The sequence below is a fragment of the Bufo bufo genome, chromosome 5 (genome assembly GCF_905171765.1).
Source record: "Bufo bufo chromosome 5, aBufBuf1.1, whole genome shotgun sequence".
Taxonomy (NCBI): domain Eukaryota; kingdom Metazoa; phylum Chordata; class Amphibia; order Anura; family Bufonidae; genus Bufo; species Bufo bufo.
The window spans coordinates 22,406,879-22,420,586 of NC_053393.1; the positions used below are offsets into that span (position 1 = coordinate 22,406,879).

General features: G+C 46.6%; 1 protein-coding gene across 7 annotated transcripts in view; it reads left to right on the forward strand.

The window, feature by feature from the left end:
* The window catches only part of TSNARE1 (t-SNARE domain containing 1), a 235,351-nt gene that overhangs the window by 25,803 nt on the left and 195,840 nt on the right, over positions 1-13,708 (forward strand). For 5 of the 7 annotated variants that reach the window (XM_040432067.1, XM_040432068.1, XM_040432062.1 and 2 more), the window contains exon 2: positions 1,686-1,767. The exons of 1 other annotated variant lie outside the window; for it this stretch is intronic. The gene's annotated coding sequence lies outside the window, so the exon portion shown is untranslated. The remainder of the gene's footprint in view (positions 1-1,685; positions 1,768-13,708) is intronic. One more of the 7 variants, XM_040432063.1, reaches the window with a different exon arrangement.

Sequence of the window (13,708 nt, forward strand, 5' to 3'; positions counted from 1 at the left end):
CAGCTCCAGGTAGTGCGTCAGCAGTGGCGTACGGGAGTCAGTGGTAGGTGCTGGGTTTACCGATAACATGATGATTAGTGAAAATTAATTTTTTATTTTTATTTTTTGCATCTATTTCATGTATTTTGTCTGGATCCAGATTAATTGCAAGTAACTTTTTCACCTTGGAACAAAAGACCGGGACACACGTCACCGGACAGAACCAAGAGGTGGGGGGGGGGGCTCTTATTTACTGTATCCCTGACTAATCTTCTTTAGGTTAGGTTCAGGCCTCATGCATGTGACAATATCCATTTTTGCAGTCCGCAAATAGTGGATACCGGCCGTGTGGGTCGTGCATTTTTCCTTCTGTAGGTCCAGCACTATGTTACAAGTGCCTATTGTTGTCCCGCAAAACTTTGTGGGGCTGCCGAACGGACACGCGGAACGGATGTGGACCAAAACTACAGTCATGTGCCTAGTGCCTCACACAGGGTTTTTTGAGGAGGTTGATTTTGCAGCCAGAAGTGGATCCAGCAGGAAGGAGAAGCATAAATCCTTCCTTTTTTTATATTTCCCATTCCCTTCAAATCCACTTCTGGCTTTGGCAGGAACATCTGCCTCAAAAACTTTCTCCAAAAAATTCTGTGTTCACACAAACTGCACGTGCCACAGATTTTCCATCCAGATTGGCAGGTGGAAAATGCAGAAAAGTGGGTTAAATTTTAACAGATCTGATCCACGTCCACAGAATGTCTGTTTTGGTTGCAGAGTGGTCACAGGTCTGTTGCCGATTATCCACAATGGTGGGTTCCAATTCCACAAGAAATCCCAATTGTTGCGGATCTCGCTGCTTGTTACCTGTAGATCCACAGCAACGTCTACAACAGGGGTCGGCAACCTCCGGCACTCCAGGTGTTGTGAAACTACATCTCCCATCATGCACACTTGCTTGGCTGCTCTCTAAACTCCCACACAAGTGGAAAGAGCATGCTGGGAGTTGTAGTTTCACAACAGCTGGAGTGCTGAAGGTTGCTGATCCCGGGCCCTAATTTTTTTTTAAAAAACAACTTTCCTCAAATCAGAAAAAAAAATAAAAATCAATCACCCCCCCCCCCCCCCCCCTCCACCAAATAAAATAAATAAAAATAAGACCTTATACTCAATGCGCCTCTGTGGGCCTGTGGCGCCTCTGTACACCTGACCTTCTGTGATTGGTTGAAGTGTTCTTGTTATTAAGACTCAGAAGATGGAGAACTTGGGAAGGGCTGAGGTCCCCAAGATGAGTACCTGGTCACCAGATTGACCCAGAAAATAAATAATTTGACTTTCTGTTGGCAAACTGACATGGTTGCATGGAGTCCACCTGAGAGGGTTCGGCTTTCTGCCACATCTTCCCGCTCCTCTGGGTGCCAACCCCCTTCATGACATCCAGATCCCCCTATTAAACATAGGAAACTCATTGTACCATAAAAGCAAAAGCAGCAATAGCACCTCCGTATTTTGCCGGTATTAATGGTACAAGATCTGGACTCTCCACGGTTTAAGTAAATCAAACTTAGATCACTTTAGCACCCAGTGGTGGACCTTTACAAGGGACATGATGGACTGATCATCAAAAAAGTACAGCGGCGGTGCTGATGTCATGGAGATGGCGAATGGTACGGATTGTATTAATGGTCTTTTATGGTTTTGCTTTTTGACAGATTTCAGTGGAGTTCATCTCCATCACAAGATCGGCTGGTGGTCTCCACCCATCGAACCAAGAGGGAGTTCTTCTGTTGTGAGGTAAAGACCTACAGCATTCATCTGTGTGATCAAATAGTTTTTTTTTTTGCTTTTCTTCTTTGACGAAACCTTGGCCTGGTGTTAAATTCAAAATTATGAATCCTGTTGTGTGGAAAGTGGAAACCTACATATGTTCTTAAATTAGGCTAGAAATTGTGTACGTAGGAGGAGAAGCTGAGGATCTTCCACCAACCAAAGAGTTATCCAACACAGATATTTCATCTGTAGAGAGACTGCAGATCATGACCAATGGAGGAGGTCTCTAGTTTAACTGGGATAGTTACCCAATCACCCTAAAAGTTCCCATAAATATAAGTTTGGATAAAATGTATTGAACCCATCATGACTGTCGACACATTAGAATCTATCAGTTGGTCTATGGACGGAGTGAGGTTCTCGTCCTGTAGGTTATGATCATGATCCATTCCGTCTTGTGTGCCTGGTGACATCTCCATGGTCTTGCTGATGGCACCTGTACTTGACAGATGTTTTCCCGGCTAGGATGGTGACTCTGCTCCCATCAAATGACTGGTGTTTAGCCTGTAGAGATCATTAGATCTTTTTAGTGGCAGATAAGGGATCTCGATGGTTGACAGATGTTTCACTTTGTGTCTTAGAAATCTTAAACCCCATAGATATCTTCTGGACCAGTTGGTACAATCGGGAACGATCATGTCATTGTTCATCTTGCATTTGCCATGTAGATAATGGATGGACGACAACTCTTAACCAACCATCAATCAGAAGATTGTCTCTTTATCAGGCCAGTTTTTGCCATCAGGAAAAGACAGTTCAGAAACCTCCATACACCTTTCGATTTTCATCTGGTCCCATAAAAATTGATAGCTTTGGCTAATATTCATCTAAAGTATATTAATATTTTCACCCCAAAGGGCTTTCCCCGCTTCTGATATTGATGACTTATCCTCAGGATAGCCATTAATATCTGAACGCTCCTCCACCGATCAGCAGTTCCCGGCAGCCTCTGAAACTAGCACCGTGAATGGGACAGGAACCACAGCTCCATTCAAAGTGCAGGGCAGCTCCGACCCCATTCACTTCAATAGGAGTGTAAATGTAGACTTAACCTGGCAGTACACATTGGAGAAAAGGTGACCCGTTATGGTGGGATTGGAAGACGAGCTAATGTTTATGGGAGCTTGAACATGAATGGAGGAGAAATCCAGCAAATCCATTGTGCTAAAATCTAAATTATTTGGGTGTCATTTATCAAAGACTGCCCTCCAGTTGACTAGAGTAGTTTTCCATCGTCATATATGCCTGTTTCCAGATGTAAATGTTACTGAATTTGCCAAGACTGATGGCCCGGCGCCCACTACTTCCCAGTGGTGAGGACGACCTAAAAATAGCTGCTTAAAAAGTTGCAAAGCAGTGTCTTGTGTTCTTATTTTCTTTTAGGCCCCTTTCAGATGAGCGAATGTCACACATCGGACTCGCAGCCGACCTGAACTTCCATCATTGCTGGGGGTCGCAGAGCATTATATTGATTTGTGATGCTATGTAACCCTTAGAGGTCTGGAATGTACTGGATAACGCTGACAGCATTATGTTCCAGAACTGTTAATCAATATAATGCTCTGCGACCCCCAGCAGTGCTGGAAGTTCAGGTCGGCTGCGAGTCCGATGTGTGACACTCGCTCGTCTGAAAGGGGCCTTACTCCAAAGACTGGCGTAACCTTCTTAGCAAATGACTCCCTCTGACTCCAATGTGTAAAATGCTGATAAAATCTCCAGGATGCAAACATTCAGTATCCTCTGCGTTTCAGTCCACTCTTGGCATTTTTTACACAAAAATTATTCCTGCCCAGAATTAGGGCTGATAAAGGATACAGCACGTCGTTCTTTACTGTAGGAAATGCACCAGGCGAAGTGCTGCTGACAACCGAAGATTTCTGTGCGAGCAGATCACTGGTCGTTCTTACACATGGGTCGGGAACGAACACTTAGGCTAGTTTCACACTACTGCTTCCGGCCGATTCTCGGCATGTCTGCCTGAATCCGGCGGGATCTCTTCCGGTCCCCATTATAGTTAAGGCCGGAGACTTACAAACTTCTGGAAATGCCGAGAGGGCCGGCCGGCTGTTCCAAGCGCTAATGTGAAACTAGCCTTCTAAGAAAAGAGACAAATCTCATCCACATCCACAGAAATCCACATTGGAAATTGACCCCAGTGCGGATTGTAACTCCGCTGCATATCCGTTTATAAATTTCCAATTTGTAAATTGACGACATGTTGCAGATTTCACGATTTGCAAGGCTTTGCAGTGGCATTCCTGCTGTGGGGTGCTGTTGCATTGCCCGTATACAAACAACCAACAAATGGTTGACCCTCGACTGGGCTTTTTTCAGTATGACCGAGCGGCGGTATTATGTCTGTAAGGCCCAGGAGACACCATCAGTCTCCTGGTCTAATAGTATAATTGGATTGTCTAGTGAAATTTTTGTCTTAGCTCGGCCTGAATGTGGCCTGTATCTTAGGCTTGGTCTTCTTTGCTCCTTTCCCCCGTGCACAATCTAGTAATGTGTTGGCATTTTGTGAGATACGACTTTGGTTTGACCTGTGTTACTACGCTTTTTGCATGTTTTTACCATTACCAAAATTACAGTATTTTCTACTTTTCCGCACGCCTCCAACGGCACTTCTGGAGGGTACCCGCCTCTTCTGGGACTGGAAAACAATGAAGATCAACGTATAAAAGCCCCCTCCCCTTTACCTTCGCCGGTTGTTTTCCTGTCCCTCAAAAGGCATTGCGATACTTCTCCTCCTCCTTCCCCTATGACGTTAGTCTGGCGTGTGCTGGCTGCCCGGGCTTCCTGCTGTAGAAGAGGGCCAGGGGTATTCGGTGGCTGGGGGGCGTTCCCAGGCAGGGAGCACCCTGATCCTACTTCCGGCTGCGGCGCGCTGCATTTCACCGTTGGAACGCAGCGCTGGAGTGATGTCATCACGCCTACCCGGAAGTCTTTAGGCGGCATATTTAAAGTGAATATCTGACAGCAGCATGCTAAGAAGGAAGAAACCACACCACAATGTCTGCGCCTGGAGAAACGGAGTCTGCAAAAATGATCACTGATGCCCCCGGGCCCTCCAGCCCGGTAAGCCTCCTCCCTGAGGACATTTATTTTGCCAAATTCACCCTATATGTGCACAGGGTGTAATGTCGTATCTTCTGGGTGAAAAAATTTCCTTGGATATCCAGAGTTCTGACTCCACCCTCCATTTTTTTTTTTTTTTTTTTTTTTTTTTTTAGGGGAGAGATTGTCTAAGATAATCTGGAGAACCGTCACAGAAGAGAAAATGGCAAATATGCAAAAAAACATTATCCGCTGGCACGAAAAAATCTCTTTGCCCAAAGTGTATAAATAGAGTGGTAGCCGAGGAGTCTCCGTCTATTGTGGACAGTCTGAGATCCTTAATTAAGGAAGAGATTGGGGCAGCTATCGACGCGAGACTAGCGGCAGTCTCTCCTAAGAACGGTTCCTTCTGTGACTGAAGAACAGGGATCCCATCTGGATGAACAAGAGGCTTCTTCTAGTGTATCTGAGGGCTCTTCAGGTCGCCCTTTGTATTCCATTTAGGAGACTGAAAGCTTACTTAAGAAAATCAAAGCGACATTAAATTTGGAAGAATCTCAAGAACCTTTGACTGTCCAGGATCAGATGTTCTTAGGACTAGGGGGAAAAAAAGGAACGGGTCTTCCTGCTTCACTCCAATATAAAAAATATTCAACTTGAACAAATGGAAAGATCCAGAAAAGAGACAGACGGCATCTAGAATGTTCAAAAGGAAGTATCCCTTTGCTGAGGAGGATTCCATTTCTTGGAATAAAGCCCCAAGAGTAGACGCGCCAGTTGCTATAATATATAAAAAGTGTGAATCCCTGCTTAAGAAGTGTTTGGGAATCTTCTATGGCTACATCACGTCCAGGTATCTCAGCTACTTATACAGCGAGAACTCGGTCATTATGGCTGACGCAATTAGAAGAGCATATTCAGTCGGACATTCCAAGAGAGGACATTCTAGCCTCCATCCCGGTCCTGAAACAAGCTTCCAACTTCCTGGCGGATGCTTCAGCAGATGTTGTGAAATTATCTGCAAAGCTTTATCAAATGCCTCTCAGGGCAATTTGCTTAAGATCATGGAATGGAGATGCGGCATCAAAAAATAGACTTTGTGCCATCCCTTGTGAAGGGGATTGTTTATTTGGGAAGACCCTGGATGATATCCTAGAGAAGGCCTCCGATAAGAAAAAGGGCTTCCCTACCGAATCGAGATTCTTCCATCAAAGACGTAATTTTCGCTCCCAGAGACTTCCTGGATTTGATCAGAAAAATAAGAATCGGGGATCCTCCTGGCAACTGTCGAAAAGCAAGAATAGGGGATTCCTCTTCTCGGATAAGTCCTCCCGTCCAAATACTACACAATGACGCCAGAAGTCCAGTCGGGGGAATATTAAAAAAAATTCAACCAGGCCTGGGTACAAATTCATGCATCACCTTGGGTGCTGTCTGTAATAACATCAGAATACAGGCTGGAGCTATCAAATGTTCCCTCAGACAGGTACCTGGAAAATTCAAGGTTAAAAAAGAAGAAACAAGAAGCTCTAGAGGAGCAAATTGCGCTGCTACTTCAGAAAGAGGCAATAGTCCAAGTTCTCAAGAGGAAGAAAAAAGGGCTTCAGATACAAAAAGTTCAAGGTGGAAACAGTCATGTCCACAGTCAACCTAATGTCCAAAGACTGGGTAATGGCAACAATAGATCTCTCTGCTTATTACCACGGTCCAATCCATCAACATTACCAGAAATATTTAAGAATGGCAGTCTGGATTCGGGGGAGGATCAATCATTTCCAATTCCAGGTACTTCCCTTCGGCCTATCCTCTGCCCCAAGGGTATTTACAAAAGTTATCGCAGAAATTTCGAGCTTCTTTCATCTATCAGAGAGTCTTGATTCCATACCTGGATGACTTGTTGGTCGCAGCCCCGACGACAGAATCTCTTCCCTTGCAGATACAGACTGTAGTCCAGACATTTTCATATTGATGATCCATCCTAAATTTGACAAAGTCAGACCTGGTTCCGGAATATTGGAAGATATTCTTAGGTGTACTTCTTCTGGATTCTCATTTAATGTCCTCTTTTCTTCCGGGAAAGAAAATGGAAGACCTGATCCAAAGAATAGCAAGGTTTCAACGTTTACGCAAGACCTCTATAAGAGAGATCATAATGATTCTGGGATTCATGACTTCCACAATATCATCAGTGAAATGGGCCCAGGCTCACTCAAGAACGCTTCAGTCCTTCCTGTTAAGGTCCTGGGACTGAAAACAAATATCTTTAAACAAGAAATTGGAGATTCCTTTCCATGTAAGGCGCTCTCTTGGTGGCTCAGAAAAGAGAACCTTTCCAGAGGCGTGGAATGGCGGCAGTCGGAGCCACTAGTGTTCACGACTGATGCAAGCAGCCAAGGCTGGGGAGCTCACCTGAACGGCAGGACAGGTCAGGGTCTAGGGCAGAAAAGCCCTATCCGCCCATCTTACAACATGCGAGAGCTTCAGGAAGTCTGGCAAGCTCTGAAATTTTTCGCTGCTCCAGAGTCATGTAAAGATACTTTCCGACAACTCGACCACGGTTGCTTACGTGAACAAACGGGGGGACAAAAAGTCGTCTTTTCTCGGCGGTGGCAGAAAAGATATTTGTTTGGGCCGAAGCAAACCTAAAATCTCTGATGGCTGTCCATATAAAGGGAAAATAAAATCATCTGGCGGACTTCCTAAGCAGAGAAAAGCTGGGAGAATGGAGCTTGAACCAGACAGTATTCGACCAGATTTCGGCAAGATGGGGGATGCCGTTAATCGACTTGTTTGCTTCAAGAAAGTGAGCCAAGTTTTATTCCCTCTCTTACAAAGACAAACCTCTAGAAGTGGATGCTTTAGCGCACAGGTGGCTGAAGAGTCTCCTGTACGCCTTCCCACCCTTCTCTCGAATTCCAAAAGTCCTGACAAAAACGATAGAAGAGAAGTCCCAGATAATACTGATAGCCCCATACTGGCCCAGAAGGGCGTGGTTTCCGGTACTCAAGTCTGTGGCAGGGGAGAATTATTGGATCCTTCCCCTTCTTCCGGACCTTCTACTCCACAGTCCGGTTCCCCATCCGAGCATCCCTCAGCTCCATCTAACAGCCTGGAGATTGAGCGTAACATCTTGAGACCGAAGGGATCTCCCAGAAAAGGTAATAGATACTTAACTGGTTTTCTGCTGTGCAGTAACTTCAAAAAAATATATAAGGTCCTGGAAAGCCTTCCTGGCCTTTTCTAAGACTTCCTTGGACAAGTTCAGGCCCCCAGACATGGGACTAGTTCTAGATTTTCTCCAATCAGGACTAGACCAAGGTCTTAGAATAAGCACCTTAAAGATACAAGTGTCAGCATTAAGTGCTTTTATGGGAGAGAAACTGTCTGAAACAGACCTAGTTAGGAGGTTCACCCAAATTTTAGATCCTCCATCCCTCCATGGGATTTAACTCCTAGTTCTTTCTGTCCTCTTGGATTCTACCTTTGAACCCATTCAAGATTTATCTATGAGGCTTTTGACCTTTTAAAACCGTTTTTTTTAAACTAGCAATTACGACCGCTAGAAGGGTTGGGGAGATTCAGGCCTTCTCTATTCAGCCACCCTACTTTACAATACTGGAAGATAGGATTGTTTTAAGACCTTCTCCTGAATTTCTTCCTAAAGTGTTATCTAAATTTCATTGCCGTCAAGAAATTTCTCTCCCTTCTTTCTGTCCTCAGGCTACCTCTGAAGGGGAAAAGAGATTCAGTAACCTTGACGTGAGAAGATGTCTTCTTCAGTATCTGGAAATGACAAAGGACTTCAGAAGGACAAATCGGTTATTGGTCCATACCTGGGCACTACCCGGGGTAGAGCGGCTAGCAAGGCTTCCATAACACGTTGGATTAAGTACTGTATATCTCTGTGTTACAATGAGAAAGAGGTGACTCCTCCGTCTGGACTGAAAGCCCATTTTACGTGAGCTATGGCTGCCTCTTGGGCAGAGGGGGCATCTGCCTCGCTTGAAGATATTTGCAGAGCAGCGACTTGGTCGAACCTTTCTACTTTTTACAAACATTATGAACTGGATGTGCTGTCCAATAGAGAGCTTTCTTTTGCCAGGAAAATTTTCTCTGCCGTGGTCCCCCTGAGTGGATTTCTTTGTTATTCCTCCAAGAAGTGCCGTTGTGGAGGCGCCGGGGAAAAGATGATGATTACTCTTACCGGTAATCGGATTTTCCCTTAGCCTCCACAACGGCACGGGGAATTCCCACCCATTTTTTGTTTGATTTAGATATTTGGTTGGCAGTTGACCCTTTTTTCATTTGGATTGTTATGTTACTTAACCTTAGTAAATGATGCGTCTACTTTGGAGTTCTAGGTTATTATCTTCGTTGTTTTCCTGTCCCGGAAGAGGCGGGATCCCTCCAGGAAGTGCCGTTGTGGAGGCTAAGGCTACTTTCACACTTGCGGCAGTGTGATCCGGTGGTCAGTTCCGTCGTCAGAACTGCCCGCCGGCACCGCCGATTTGGATGTGATTGAAAGCATTTGCAAATGCATTGCAAGAGCGGATACGTCTCTCCGCTTGTCATGCAGACAGACGGATCAGTCTTGTATTTTTTTTCACATTTTTACCGGTATGCGCAGGCCGGAAGGACGGATCCGGCATTCCGGTATTCTAATACATTCTTATGGGGGAAAAATGCCGGATCCGGCATTCAGGCAAGTCTTCAGTTTTTTTTGGGCCGGAGAAAAATCCGTAGCATGCTGATCTGAAGACGTCCTGATGCATCCTGGACGGATCGCTCTCCATTCAGAATGCATTAGGATTAAACTGATAAGTTCTTTTCCGGTATAGAGCCCCTATGACGGAACTCTGTTCCGGAAAAGAAAAACGCTAGTGTGAAAAATACCCTAAGAGTAATTTTCATCTTTCCTGTGCATGCAAAAAAACAAACAAAAAGCAGGCAGATATTTTGCAGTAGCGAATGTTGGCGAGCCAGGCAGGGGGCGATTGCAATGAGGAGCATTAACAAGGAAATCTTCTTTTTAATTACCCCCGCTGTCAGAAGCCACAGCTACTGGTGGAAGAGATATGACGCCCCTTTAGCTCTTGCCTTTTTGGAGAGGTCGCCCGCTTCTCAAAACTGTTTACTGCGGAGAAAGCAGAGTATCAAATGGCAAGCCTAGGCGTTTACGTGGCCGAGCCGGGTTTTTATTCTTAATTGAGTTCGTCATAAAGCATACCAATTAAACCAGGTAACCTTTTAAGATGCAGCCGTGACGTCTGATTTGAATAATACCTCAGCCCGGCTCCACTTGCCATTTTATCTTTCTAGGACAGGAGATGCCCTGTGCCCCTATTACACGGGAGATTTAAAGAGCAACCCGGGAAGAGGCACCATATTGGTAATGTCATCCCTCTCCTCGCCGCGGTCTGTCCAGTTTCACACCGTAATTGCAGCTCGCATACATTAAGCGGTTGCAGAGGGTTTTTATATTCACGCCAAGTTAAATTGTCAGCCCCCCCCCTCCATATATATATAATGCAGGAACTCCACGCACTTAATGCATCCGATTCTTTCATGTTTAATATTATGCATGGAATCTGTTGCAGAAAATGATTTCACATTCCTCCCACAGTACAAATTAGTGTCAGCTGAAATGTGAGCGTAACAGACCCAACACGAAATCTGTTATTCGGAGGAGGCCTTACAAATAAGTCCGCATGGAATGGCGTCTAAAGAGCCATGAAACGGGAAAAATACAGTCGCACAAATTCAGCTGTAGAGTCCTGGGGACACAGCGATGACAGCAAAACTGCTGCGTTACATGAGGAGGGGGCCACACAGTGTCAGGAGCCCGCCAGAGCTCATATGGGGGACCTCCGTCTGGCCTGCGGGATCATTTCATACGGTTCCCTGCCAGAGCATATAGTCCACACACTAATGACCCCTTCCATTAGTATGCGGGAGGCACAGGAAGGTGCGAACTGCTGTGCGCTGGCGGTACTCGCCTTCCCTGATCCGGCCATGTACATCGGCAGGACGTAGTGCTTGTAGCACTTTCCATGCATCAGACATGCAGCGCGAGTATGCAGCAGCACCCGTCCTGACCTCCCGGCGCTGACTGGGTCGCATAGCATTATGTAAGTGGTATTCAATACATTCCAGACCTCTAAGGGTTACATAGCCTCATAAACCAGTCTAATGCTATGCGACCCATCAGTGCTGGGAGGTCAGGACAGGAGCTGCTGCATACTCGTGCTGCGGGTACAATGTCTGAAAGGGGCCTAAGATACTTGCCATTTGTGTCAGATTTCTGACCCAGTCTCTCCTAGTCCCCCCCCCCCCCATTAAAGGGATTGTCCAGTTTTAGGTAATTTAGAAATTAAAAAGGTTTTACAGGATTTTATCCTCCGGATAAGTCATCTGTATCTGATCGATGGGGGTCCAACACCCGGGACCTGTTTGGGAAGGCAGCAGCACTCGCAGTCTCGCAAAGGCCTTCTCACCGCTTACCCTAGGATGTGGTGAAACTACTACTCCCAGCATGCTCCATTCATTTCTGTGGAGTTCCTAGAACAGCCAAGCAAGTGTGCATCTTGGGAGTTGTAGTTTTACCACGGGTTAGCCATCACAGCCCTAGGACATGTGATGTCGTCTCGTGGCCTAGATGCAGCTCAGACCCATTGAAGAGAATGGGGCTGAGCGCAGTACCAAGCACCACCACTATACAATGTACGGCGCTGTGCTCGGTGAGCTGCGAGAAGGCCGCGGCGCTCGCTGGAGAGCATGCGCCTTCCTACAGCTGATCGGCAATGGTCCGACACCGGGAACCCCCGCCGATCAGTTACTGATGATTTTATCCGAAAAAAGATGCGTTTTCAGTTCAGAACTCCCCGGAAAACCCCTTTTAATCGTCTCAAATGAAGGAGCTCTGCAGCTTTCTCATCAACTCTCTGCTTGCTGTCAGTGATTGTAAACATTCTTTTTCAGTCCATTGGGCTCTGTTCATGTTCAGCTGACACACTGTAACAAGTGCTGCACCTCTGCCAGTCCCCCAAAAAATGTAAAAAAAAACTTTTTTTACACCTTTTAGAACCATGTAAATGTGCAGCGGCCTGATGAAGGCGGACCCCCACTGTACACGTGGCGCTCCTCCAGTAATTACTATGGCCTGTCCGCGAGGGTCCGACTCCCTGATCCGCTGTTCTGCAGCAGGTTCCTCCATTGTGTCGTGGATGGAGCTGGTCACCATTCGCTGTACGGCGGACGGAGGTATAGCGCCGTTGCTGGACCTATCCCCTAACAGCTGATCGGTGGTGGGTGTCGGGCCCCTGCCGCTCATAGTGATGGCCTATTCCGTATAAAAGCACTGGACATCCCCTTTAAGAATGCCTCTTCCATTCAAGCTCCTCCTCTTTCATGTGGGGTATATGGTATTGCCCCTTGAAGCCTGTGGTGACCTTGGTCACCCAACGCCACGATGATGGTCACGGGTAATAGTCGCGACGTCCTGCGACCATGACACGGAGGTTGCAAAAATTCCAGGCTTTTTCGCTCACAGATTGCAAGAGCGTTTTCCAGCATCGCGCAGCCTAAGCGACCCCTAAAATAGTTGCGCCACGCCTCGTTTGCCGACAGCAGCGCCCCCTACCTGCGGGGCACACAGCGACCGCGTAAAGAGACTAGCCTGCGACTTTCCCGCAGAACGAGCAGCGACCGTCTCCTCTTGTCATCGTCTCCCAACGAGTTAGCGGCAGGAATACAATTTCACACTTTGTTTCCCGTTTCCGCTCTGACTAATGTCTTCCGTGATTTCTGAGGGTCCGGGCATGTTTTCAGAGCGCGCTCACTCACACCATTGAGCGGCCAGCCAAGCACACGAACTGCACTTACTTCCGTGCGCTTTCTCCTTCCTTCTGGATCTTTAGTTTCCAGCTTGCACACAATGGCGTGCTGATAAGACACTGGAGCCTCGCCAGACGCAGCAGAGGGCACTGGGTATTAACCCTTTTTTTTAATCTTGAGTAGGTGCAGAGGGTATTAGAAGGTCCGATCCTAACACCATCTTAAATACTTTGACATTTTTGTAATCCGGAATATAGTATTCTGTCTCCATTGACGCCAGATTATAAGAATGTGTGTGAGCCATATTGCCGCGCTCCTGGCTGACGGCCAGTCCTATATCATCCCCATCTTCGTACAGACTGTAATGTCTGGAGCATATAATGCCGCCAGCAGTGTTACTACCCCCCCCCCCCCCCCCCCCCCCATAGCACGATGCTTCAGATTGTACCTTTTCTACAGTCGGCCTCTTCCCAGCCTAAAATGGCTGATAACAGGGAGCAATAGAATATTAAAGGGCATCTGTCAGCAGTTCTGTCCCTATGACACTGGCTGACCTGTGTGACAGCTGACGGCGCCTGTGTTGGTCCCATGTTCCTATGTGCCCGCATTGCTGAGAAATATGATGTTTTATTATATGCAAATGAGCCTCTAGGAGCAACGGGGGCGTTACCGTTACACCTAGAGGCTCTGCTCTCTCTGCACTTTGACAGGACCTTGCATAGTTTGTTCAGACCTGGAAAAAATAGTAATGTCATCCTGTGTGTGCCGGCGGCTGTCATGGCAAATCACCACATGCCGCCGGCAGACCGGCATCCTCAGCCTTAAGGCAGCTGTCCCCACACTGAGCTTAGTGCTGGAGAATTAATGAGCTCGACCCCATCTTGTATTATGTGGAATTATGTAACTTGTTTAGCTGAGCAGCACTGGACGGTGTTCACCTAATCATCCCTAGCATTATAGTAGCATCAGGCACTCTATGTATTATACTCCAGAGCTGCACTCACTATATACATAC